Source organism: Gymnodraco acuticeps, unplaced genomic scaffold, assembly GCF_902827175.1.
Source record: "Gymnodraco acuticeps unplaced genomic scaffold, fGymAcu1.1, whole genome shotgun sequence".
Classification (NCBI taxonomy): Eukaryota; Metazoa; Chordata; class Actinopteri; order Perciformes; family Bathydraconidae; genus Gymnodraco; species Gymnodraco acuticeps.
The window spans coordinates 255,379-267,519 of NW_022989799.1; positions in this window are offsets into that span (position 1 = coordinate 255,379).

Consider the following 12,141-nt stretch of genomic DNA (forward strand, 5'->3'; position numbering starts at 1 on the left):
ACTTTAAATATTTTAATACCTGAAGTTGAACACACTGCTGCTGTACAAATAATTTCCCAATATGGGATTGATAAAGTGTCTGTCTGTTTATTTTATAGATTAAAAAAACACATCTATGTATTTTCAAGCTAAAGGTGATACTGTGGTGACACGTTATTGGACATAATTCACCTTGCTTATTGTGTTGCCACACGGACCCTTTAGTGGGGAACACCTGTAGCTTTAGCTGCCATTCCTGCTAGCTCATCAGGCAGAGCAGTGCATGTGTTAACCTCTCTGAAAGGAATGGATAATAAAGATTGGAACTCCATTCTTAATACACCGCCTCCGACTCTCTTTTCACGGCACTACACTGGTGACCCTGACTTTTCCGAGAAAGTTTCCGGAAAATTAACGAACATGGCTGAGCGCGATGTTTTCATAAAGCTGCCGGAATTCTGGGAGCACACCGCGGAGGCATGGTTCGCACACGTGGAGGCACATTTCGCCTGCCGACAGGTCCGTGACGGGGACCTAAAATACTACCATGTGGTAGCAGCGCTGGGGAGCTCCACGTCGTCCAGGTTGGTGGGATTCATCGCAGCCCCCCCACATCATGGCAAATATGAGGCGATTAAGGCCCTTCTCCTTAAGACATTTAGCTTATCTGCTAAGGAGAGGGCCCGCCAGATACTTGAGAAAATGATAAATCTGCTAGGGGGGGAAGATCCCCGTATTTTATTCACGGAGATTTTCCTGCGTCACTTGCCTCCCCGGGTACAGACGGCGCTGGCCAACACGCCTGTCACGGAGCCCCGTGCTTTGGCTGAGGAAGCGGATCGTTTTTTCCTGGCTACGCAACAGCCTGGGGCAGAGACGTTAGCCGCGACGCTCAGCGGCCCACCGGCAGTCAAGAAAGCGTGGCGGAGGCCGGACACGGCTGTGGCTAGCCGGCGTGGAGACGCCGGAGAGTGCGTTTACCACGCACGTTTCGCGACAAGGGCGAAGAGATGCATCGCTCCGTGCAGCTACAAACCCCCGGGAAACGGAGGGGCCGGCGCTCAGTAGTGGCTCTGAGCGTCGGCGGCACGTGCAGGCTCCTCTTCGTCAGCGACAGCGTTTCGGGGAGCCTGTTTCTGTGTGACACGGGCGCTCAACGGAGCGTAGTTCCAGCGTCGAGTGAAGACGTCGCCCGTGGGGGGCACGGACCGCGATTGACGACGGCTAACGGCAGTCCCATTCGCACGTACGGCGTGAGGCCTATGTGTTTGTGCATCGGAGGACAGCGTTTCAGCTGGGATTTTGTGACAGCGGACATTTCTTTTCCCCTCCTCGGAGCGGATTTTTTGTGTGCTCATGGACTCTTAGTGGACGTTAAGAATAGGCGTTTGGTTGATGCCTTAACGTTTTCTTCCCTCGTGTGCACACTTGGCAGCGCAGCGTACGACGGGCTGTCAGGCTCGCTGTCAGGTGCAGACACGTTTCTCAGACTGTTGGCCGAGTTTCCAGACCTGTCGCTACCCCACCTTCTCTGCGCTTACCACTAAGCATGGCGTGGAACACCACGTCACTACCGGAGGGCCTCCTGTCTACGCCAGGGCCCGGCAGTTGAACCCTTCTAAGCTGGCTGTAGCGAGGGCGGAGTTCGCAACCATGGAGCGCCTGGGCATTGTCCGCCGCTCCGACAGTCCTTGGGCTTCCCCCCTGCACGTCGTTCCCAAATCGAACGGCGGGTTCCGCCCGTGCGGGGATTACCGCCGACTCAACGACGCCACTACGCCTGACCGCTATCCGGTGCCGCACATTCAGGACTTTTCGGCGCATCTGGCCGGTACGGGGGTGTTTTCCAAGGTGGACCTGGTGCGTGGATACCACCAGGTGCCCATGCACCCCCTGGACATTCCCAAGACAGCAGTGATAACGCCTTTTGGACTTTTTGAGTTCCTGCAGATGCCTTTTGGACTCAAGAATGCCGCTCAGACGTTCCAGCGCCTGATGGATTCGGTGCTGCGGGACCTGCCGTTTGTGTTTGTTTACCTCGACGACATACTCGTCGCCAGCGCTTCAGTGCAGGAGCACCTGTCCCACCTCCGAGCCCTTTTCACACGGCTCAACGAACACGGATTAATCATCAATCCTGCAAAGTGCCAGTTCGGGGTGTCGGACATCGATTTCCTGGGGCACCGCGTCACCAAGGGCGGTGCGACACCTTTGCCAGCGAAGGTGGAGGCTGTTGCGGCGTTTCCTCGCCCGCTCACAGCCCGGTCGCTCCGTGAGTTTCTGGGGATGGTGACTTTCTACCACCGTTTCATCGCCCGGGCCGCACACATCATGCGGCCGCTGTATGAAGCGTTGAAAGGCAAGACCCCCGTCCAGGAGATCGACTGGACAGCAGAGGCGGACGGCGCTTTTGCTGAGGTCAAGACCGCGTTGGCTCAGGCGGCTTTGCTGGCACACCCATCATCTACGGCTCCCATCTCCATCACCACGGACGCGTCAGACTACGCGGTCGGCGCAGTGCACGAGCAGTGGGTGGAGGGCGCTTGGCAGCCGCTCGCCTTTTTCAGCCGCCAGCTGTCGCCTAGAGAACGCAAATACAGCGCCTTTGACCGGGAGCTCCTCGGACTTTATTTGGCCGTGCGGCACTTCCGTTTCATGCTGGAAGGCCGTGAATTTACGGCGTTTGTCGACCACAAGCCGCTCACCTTTGCCATGTCAAAAGTGGCGGAGCCTTGGTCGGCACGTCAGCAGCGGCAGCTGTCCTACATATCGGAGTTCACTACGGACATTAAGCACGTGGCTGGCAAGTCGAACCTGGTTGCTGATTGCCTCTCCAGGGTCGTCATCGGTGCCGTCCAGTTGGGCCTGGACTATACTCGCATGGCGGCAGACCAGGTCACAGATCCCGGCGTCCAGGCCCTGAAGGTGGAGAGCGCGGGGCTGCGCTTGGAAGACGTGGTGTTCGGCGACGCGGGCATTACTCTCCTGTGTGACGTCTCTACGGGCCTGGCGCGGCCTGTCGTCCCTGCCAGCTGGAGGCGCCCTGTGTTCGAGGCTGTGCACGGCCTGTCACACCCCGGCGTTAAACCTTCGGTCCGTTTGGTAGCGGCGAAGTTCGTTTGGCAAGGACTGAAAAGGGACGTGAGGACTTGGGCCAGGGAGTGCGTGGCTTGTCAACGCGCTAAGGTGCACCGCCACACGAAGGCCCCGTTGGAACGTTTCCTGGTGCCTGAGAGGAGGTTTGATCACGTCAACATTGACCTGGTTGGTCCGTTGCCTTCCTCTCAGGGGTTTTCCTACCTCCTCACCATGAGGGACAGGACGACCCGTTGGCCGGAGGCGGTTCCGCTCGTTTCGACATCAGCCGCAGACGTTGCCCGGGCCTTCATTGCAACGTGGGTGTGTCGTTTTGGCACCCCGTCAAACATTTCCTCAGACAGGGGCTCTCAGTTCACGTCCGAGCTCTGGAACGCTGTGGCAGGCGGTTTGGGGGTTAAGCTGCACAGGACTACCGCTTACCACCCTCAGGCTAACGGTCTCTGCGAGCGCTTTCATCGCTCCATGAAGGCGGCCCTCAAGGCCGGCCTTACGGACGGTAACTGGGTCGACAAGCTGCCCTGGGTGATGCTGGGCCTGAGGACCGCACCTAAGGAAGATCTGCAGTGTTCTACAGCGGAGATGGTCTACGGTCAGCCGCTGAGAGTTCCGGGGGATTTCCTCCCAAATGCATCAGCTCCCTGGTAGGAGTCGGCCCAGCGGGCTTTCCTGCGTGACGCCGCTGAGGCCTTTGTTCCGATCCCTACTACTCAGCACGGTACTCAGGTGTCCCAGGTTCCCGCAGAGCTCCGCTCGGCGGAGCACGTGTTCATCCGGCACGATGCGCACAGAGGCCCCCTGCAGCCCCTTTATGATGGGCCTTTCCGGGTCTTGGAGCACGGGGACAAGCACCTTGTGGTCGACCTGGGTGGCAAGGCCGAGCACGTCTCGGTGGACCGGGTGAAGGCTGCTCACCTGGACTTGGACCAGCCTGTGGTGCTGGCTCGACCTCCGCGACGGGGCCGCCCCCCGGCCTCGTCCCCTGTCACGGATTTAAGACCTGTTGTTCCGGTCCCTCCCCTTCCGGGGGCCGCACAGGCGGGAGTCACTTTTCCGACTCCCGTGCTCAGGAGTCGTGGGGGTCGGCGTGTCGTTCCTCCCCGCCATGCTGATTTTGTTTATGTGTGAATTCTGGGGGGGCTTGTGTGGTGACACGTTATTGGACATAATTCACCTTGCTTATTGTGTTGCCACACGGACCCTTTAGTGGGGAACACCTGTAGCTTTAGCTGCCATTCCTGCTAGCTCATCAGGCAGAGCAGTGCATGTGTTAACCTCTCTGAAAGGAATGGATAATAAAGATTGGAACTCCATTCTTAATACACCGCCTCCGACTCTCTTTTCACGGCACTACAATACACAATATAAACTGTATACTATTATTTTTTCAAAGACATTTCAAAAGCATATATTGCTATGTTTAGGACAAACAATTAAAGACTGCTTTAATTTAACAAATTCTGCAATATAAAAGTGGCAGATTTTCTTTATGAAACAGACCAGACCTAGGCTGCATACCAACACAATTAGGAACATGCTCACATCTCACTATGTTGGTCTGAAGAGCTGAAGCATTCATACACAATGGATAAACACTGTGTTGTCTCATGCTATATCCTGTGAGAAAATGATATACATTTAGCATTAAAAACTCAACATACTATTCCTAGCCTGAGGAAGATATGAATAATCAACGGTGTAACTGACCGCTACGTTATTTTAATATGCATGGTTAGGGGCGGGCGTAGGTATGGGTGTGACGCTGCGAACCCCGGAATCATAACTGATTTAAACTGTTCCCAGGCAACGAGGTCTAGCCTGTGCTACGGACCTCTCAAACATACATGTAAGTTACTGAATTGCCACGAACATTGTGTTATATAATCGGTTTGTATAGGTTTTAATTGAAACTGTGTGTGTTGTTCCTTGGCTCAGGACCGCCATGCCTGACGTCGCACATATTGCACCCTCGGTGAGCGGAGCGAGGTACGTTACAGGGACTGTATTACAAGTGTTTGTTTGATCCGTGAATATATATTTGTGATTTAATCAATGATTTGTACTTGTTCTATGTCTGTATATATTTTTCACGATGATTGAAAGACCATCAAAGAAACTGCATCCGTCGAGACTCTGCTGTGATTATTGCCGAGGGCAGCTACAGTGAAAACTCGACTGCACGAGCCATTCACCACGTCGTGCCGGCTCAGCCAGCGGATACGAGATCATCTGACGTCCTGCACATCAACGTACGGAGGCCAATGCTGCAGTAGGAGACTTTGGCGGACTAAAAGTTAAAGCCAATAATAAATATAAGAAAATAGTCAATGTTAAGGTGGTAAATCGATTTGAAGCTGTCTGCTAAGCTAATTCATTGTATGCACAATTAATGAGCTCAAGAACAGCCATATCATATCGTACAGTCGTAAAGCAGAGAGCTATATAGTTAAAGAGGGCCCTTAACCATCTATGTCATTTCATGAGAACTTAATTCCCGAACGTGTAATAATGTTTAAAGGGTAAAAAATGGTCTGACTGTAGAGCATTAGCAGTACTATTGTTTGTGACATTTTGTATCATTCATGTTTTGCTCATCTTAGCGTGTCCAAGTGTAAATGTCTGATGTGAGTGGTATATAGTTAAAGGTAAAGTTAAAGTCACCATTCACTTAAATTGAGTTTAGACATACAACACTGTAAGACTATAGTTAAAGCACAAACAGAGGAAAAGGGCAACGAAATGTCACTACCTGCTAAAGAAACAGACAAACCCCCAGAGACACAAGTCAGGTCCAGCTCTCGTGAACGAAGTCTAACACAAAAAGCCCTAGAGTTGCAAGAAAATGAAGCTAAGAAAAACAAAAAGGCATTCAATAAAGCGTACGACTCTGGAAGCAGACAGCAAGAGAGGTTAGACTAAGACTGAAAGATTTCTGCTCAGCTGAAGACCTAAATAGATGCACAGAGGACACAGAATCCAAATATGTCATAGTACAGCAACATTATGAGCCCATTCGACGCAACCATACCACTACTCCAGATATTGCCAAGAAAATGGATGCATGTGTCACTCTTACAGCTGAGATTCGTGAATTACTCAGTAAAAGGCAAGAGAATATAGATGAGTTCTTCAACGACCAACTTGAGAAGGAGAGAGTGAGGGCGGCGCTAAATAAGAATGAGTATGGCTCTGTCTTTGGAAACACGAACACAGAAACTGTAATCTCAGTCATCACGAGAACCAAGTAACACCTCCAGCTCCTCTAGTAAACGTGCAGATGCAGAAGCAGACCTTGCAGCCAAACAAGAACAGGCAAAAGCTACACGAAGTTTACATGGCCAACAAGCAAGACTCGATAAACTGGAGAGTGAATGGAAACTCAAGGAAACACAAATGCTGGCAGAAATCAAACAGAAGGAGGCTGAAATGAAGTTAAAGCTAGAAGAGGAAAAAACAAGGTTACAACAGCTACATGTAGATAATATAGTAAAAGTAGCAGCAGCTTGAGTGAGAGCGTACAGACATTTTGATGGGTTTGAAAGTTGTGAAGAAGAGGTCGACCACACATCTCAACATGGTGGCCGAAATACCGACCACAAACACCCACCCCCCCCCCCCCCCCCCCCCCCCCCCCCCCCCCCCCCCCCCCCCCCCCCCCCCCCCCCCCCCCCCCCCCCCCCCCCCCACTAAATCCACAAGCAAAGCCATTCCGGCTTCATCCTGCGCCGCCTGAAGCGCCAACGTCTCAGGAAGAAGTCATCCTAACCCAGGCAATTGCAAGCTCTTTTACTATGAATCGTCTACCTGTCCCAGAACCAACAACGTTTACTGGCGATCCTTTGAAGTTCATAGACTGGAAGATGTCCTTCATGGCCCTCATTGGAAATAAGCCCCTCCCAGTTGGTGAAAAGATGCTCTATCTAAAGAGTTACCTCGCAGGGGAGGCGCGCAAGGCTGTAGAAGGATTTTTCTACAGAAACTCAGAAGATGCATATCACAGTGCCTGGGCAGTCTTGCAAGATAGATATGGAAACCCCTTTATTGTCCAAAAGGCTTTCAGAGACAAGCTCATGAAGTGGCCCAAGATAGATTTAAACGACCCCATAGCACTCAGAGAGTTTGCAGATTTCCTTCAAGGTTGTGTTGAAGCTATTCCCCATGTAAAGGGCCTGTCCATCCTAAATGATTGCGAGGAAAATCACAAGCTTCTCCAAAAACTGCCTGAGTGGATGGTTCACAGGTGGAGTCGGATTGTTGTTGAAGAGTTAGACACATTTGGAGACTATCCAAGTTTTGCACGTTTTACAGAGTTTACACAAAAGGAAGCTAGAATAGCTTGTAATCCCATCGTATTCCCCCTCCTGATGAAAAACACCAAGACCACAGATGAGAGGTTTCTCAGGAGAACGAAAGCACTCAACACCAGTACTGAAATGAATGAACCCACCTCAGAGACATTTGTAACTTCAAACTCAAAACCATGGCCACCTTGTTTAGTTTGTAAGGAGGAAACACATGGTATTGCAAGGTGCCCAACCTTTACAGCAAAGACTACAGACGAGAAGAAAACTTTGATTCACGAAAATAACCTTTGCTTCGGGTGCCTAGGAAAGGGGCACATTTCCAAAGACTGCAAAAGGCGACACACCTGCAGCACATGCAGTCGACGTCACCCAACCTGCTTACACATAGAAACAGACAAAAGACCTGCAGAGACATCAGGCAAATATTCTGCTGCCACAGGAGAACATACTAGTAAGGAGATCCACAAAGTTATGTCCCATGCACTGACACAGCATACTTCTGCCACCTCTAGCATTGTTCCAATTCTGGTGTCGTCAACAATGGATCCAGATAGAGAAATTCTCACTTATGCCCTACTGGACACACAAAGTGATTCAACCTTCATTTTGGAAGATTTAGTTACTGAACTAGACGTGGACACTCAACCAGTGCAGCTGAAACTCAGTACAATGACAGCGGCTAACACAGTCATTGCAAGTAAGACTGCCAGTGGTCTTCAAGTTCGGGGACTCAACTCTGAAGCCTATGTCAAACTACAGCAGACCTACACACGAGACTTCATACCAGTTGAAAGGTCTCATATCCCCACTAAAAGAACAGCACTCCAATGGCCTCATCTCAAACACTTAGCAAACAAGCTACCACCACTTCAAGACTGCGAGGTAGGATTGCTAATTGGTTATGACTGCCCATCAGCGTTGGCTCCCTTGGAAGTTGTCACAGGAGGCGAAAACGAACCTTTCGCACAAAGAACCGTGCTTGGATGGAGCATCATTGGCTCAGCCAATCCCCATTTGGATAGACAGGGACACCAAAGCTTCGTACATCGAGTCACAGTGAAAGAGATGCCAACACCATCAGCCACCGACGTGCTGAAATTCTTGGAATCAGACTTCAATGAAAAATGCTACGAAGACAAGTATGTGTCCCAAGATGATGTTCGCTTCATGCAACTCCTTAGTGACAACATTAGGCAGAAGGAAGACGGACACTACGAGATGCCTCTTCCTTTCAAGGACATTAGTCCACCATCACTACCAAACAATAAGAAGCTGGCGACTATCCGGCTGCAACACCTTAAGAAAAAGTTAAAAGCCAACAAAAACTATTACGATCATTATACTGCCTTCATGAAAGAAATAATTAGCAAAGGCGATGCAGAGCTAGCGTCCACAGCTCCCGAAGGAGAGACAGTTTGGTACATTCCTCATCACGGGGTATACCACCCCAAGAAGCCAGGCAAACTAAGAGTTGTTTTCGACTGTTCAGCAAAGTTTAGCGGTATCTCTCTAAACGATACTCTACTCACAGGTCCCGACCTAATCAACTCACTGGTGGGAGTCCTTTGTCGCTTTAGAAGGGAAGCAGTGGCAGTGATCTGTGACATCGAAAGGATGTTTCACCAATTCCACGTCTCACCTGAAGCCCGCAACTACCTGAGGTTCCTTTGGTGGGAGGGCGGACAGCTGGAAACAGAACCGCAAGAGTATAGAATGACAGTCCACCTCTTTGGTGCCTCCTCATCCCCTGGATGCGCCAACTTTGGACTTAAATACCTGGCTCAGCACCACAAAAGTGACTACCCGTTAGCATCAGCTTTCATCGAGAATAACTTTTACGTGGACGATGGGCTAACCAGTGTTCCATCAGTCGTAGCGGCAAAAGGACTGATAGTCCAAGCGCAGGAACTGCAAAAATGCAGGCTTACGTCTTCACAAGTTCAACTCAAATCAAAAGGAAGCACTGTCCTGCATAGCCCCCTTAGAAAGAGCAGTAACCACTGACCCTCTCAATCTTAACCCTGATGCAACAACAGAAGGACACATTCTTGGCATTCAATGGAAAACGACACGTTCAGCTTCAACATCGAACCAAAGGACCAGCCACCAACCCGCCGTGGCCTTCTGTCAGTCGTTGCCTCTCTTTACGACCCACTCGGTTTTGTTTCTCCCTTCGCCCTGACGGGAAAGTGCATTCTGCAAGAGCTGTGCCGCAGAGGCATCGGATGGGATGATCCACTTCCTGAGAACTTACGTTCACGGTGGGAGGAGTGGAAGAACGGTCTTCAAAGGCTAAAGGAAGTCACTATACCCAGATGCTACCACCCTCAAGACTTTGGTAAAATTGTGAGAGTAGAACTGCACCACTTCTCAGATGCTAGCAATGTCGGATACGGTGCATGTTCCTACCTCAGGTACAAGAATGACAAAGACGAAATCCATTGCAGTCTCGTAATGTCAAAGGCAAGAGTCGCACCTACTAAGATCACCAGCATTCCCAGACTTGAACTCTCAGCCGCGGTCACCTCAGCCAGGATGAGCGTTTTGTTGAAAACTGAGCTTGAGATGAAAATTGACGAAGAATACTTCTGGACTGACTCTCAGGTGGTGCTTGCATACATCAACAACGAAGCAAGAAGGTTTCATGTGTTCGTTGCAAATCGTGTTAAACTGATAAGAGATAATACACAAGCAACCCAGTGGCACTACGTTGATACAACACAAAACCCAGCTGACCATGCCTCCAGAGGTCTTCATGCAGCGGACATCACTTCAACTATCTGGTTATTAGGGCCTACGTTTTTATGGGAACAGAAGGCGCTTCCATCACCTACCCCTTCAACTGAGCTGCTAGTTGGTGATCCAGAAGTTAAATCGATTCAAGCATTCGCAACTCAAGTCAGCGAGCAGCAGGACGTTCTAAGTCGCCTGAGTCGGTTCTCTTCATGGACTACGCTCGTTAAGGTGGTTGCAAGGATCAAGGAAGACATGCTTCCAAGGAATCAGTGGCAGCTAGGTCGAGTGGTCGAGACAACTGAAGGGACCGATGGTTTGGTTCGTCGAGTCAAGGTGCAAGTTGGAGATCGGAAATCAACAAAGAACCAAGATTACACCTCCAAACCCTCAATCATAGAACGTCCCATTCAGAAGCTAGTTTTACTCATTGAAGGTGAATAATTGGCTAAAATACACTTGCATCAGACATACTAGTAAACATGTTTGCTTAGGCGACAAAGCTTATTTGTGTGTGAACCACCATACCTTTAAGTGTGTTTTGTTTTTTGACGGTCTAGAAATCCTGTATGATTCACCCAGTTTGTTTACCTCGTTAAGTTTGTTCATCAGGACAGGATATGGTGGGAGTGTAACTGACCGCTACGTTATTTTAATATGCATGGTTAGGGGCGGGCGTAGGTATGGGTGTGACGCTGCGAACCCCGGAATCATAACTGATTTAAACTGTTCCCAGGCAACGAGGTCCAGCCTGTGCTACGGACCTCTCAAACATACATGTAAGTTACTGAATTGCCACGAACATTGTGTTATATAATCGGTTTGTATAGGTTTTAATTGAAACTGTGTGTGTTGTTCCTTGGCTCAGGACTGCCATGCCTAACGTCGCACATATTGCACCCTCGGTGAGCGGAGCGAGGTACGTTACAGGGACTGTATTACAAGTGTTTGTTTGATCCGTGAATATATATTTGTGATTTAATCAATGATTTGTACTTGTTCTATGTCTGTATATATTTTAGTTTTCACGATGATTGAAAGACCATCAAAGAAATTGCATCCGTCGAGACTCTGCTGTGATTATTGCCGAGAGCAGCTACAAACGGATTTGAATGTAATCTCTAACATTTTCATGTGGAATAAAGACAAAAGAGAGATTATACAAATTACATTTATTGAAATTTGAACCAGAAGATGAAGTCTCAAAGAATATTTTAAATAAAAGGACATAAAACAAAAGGTGGATAATAATATCTATTAAATGTATATGTAAAGACATTTGGTCAAATGAAATGACACTGAGCCAGTGATAACAGCAACGACCAGCATGGATGAAGATGGTGCAGGTCTTTCTTCATGCCCCCCTCCTAGGATCTGATGCTGTCCCCTCAGTCAGAGAAAGTGGGAAAACGGGATAAGACTCTGGACGCCACGCTGTCTCTATGATCCACACTGTAAATATGAGAGGAAAATAAATGTTTTAGGAAATGAAAAATATGAAGTTAACAAATAAAACACAGCTCAAGGGCAGTCATGGACGGTAGGTTTTCCTACAAAGTTAACTCAGCCTCCATTGATTTTCATATCAAATTAGCGTGTTAATAAAATAAGCTTTCATGGCTTATACTTGCATATCTAAACAGAATCATGAAAGCCTGTTGGTAGAGTCAGGCACATGAGTCCGTTTGAGTGTGTGCGCCGGTGTCTGAACGCTCACTCACTGCTCGCTTTGTAGCTAACTGTCCCTGCTATTAGGCTATACTTAGCTTGCATTGTTATGGATCTAAAGTTAGCAAAAGCTAACTTTCATAGCACAACTTTTCTTTACTTCTCACTTAACACAATATAGAAACAGACCGTATAGTACAGCACAAACAAAACAAATGATCAATACTTACATATATTTTCACTTGTAGTAAAATAAATAATTGAAATGCTGGTTCTTCTGCGGGTGTTCTATCTACGCTCAGGCAGCTACCGCACCGCAGCTGCACTGTACAATCGCTGGAGGACCGGGCTATCACTCAAA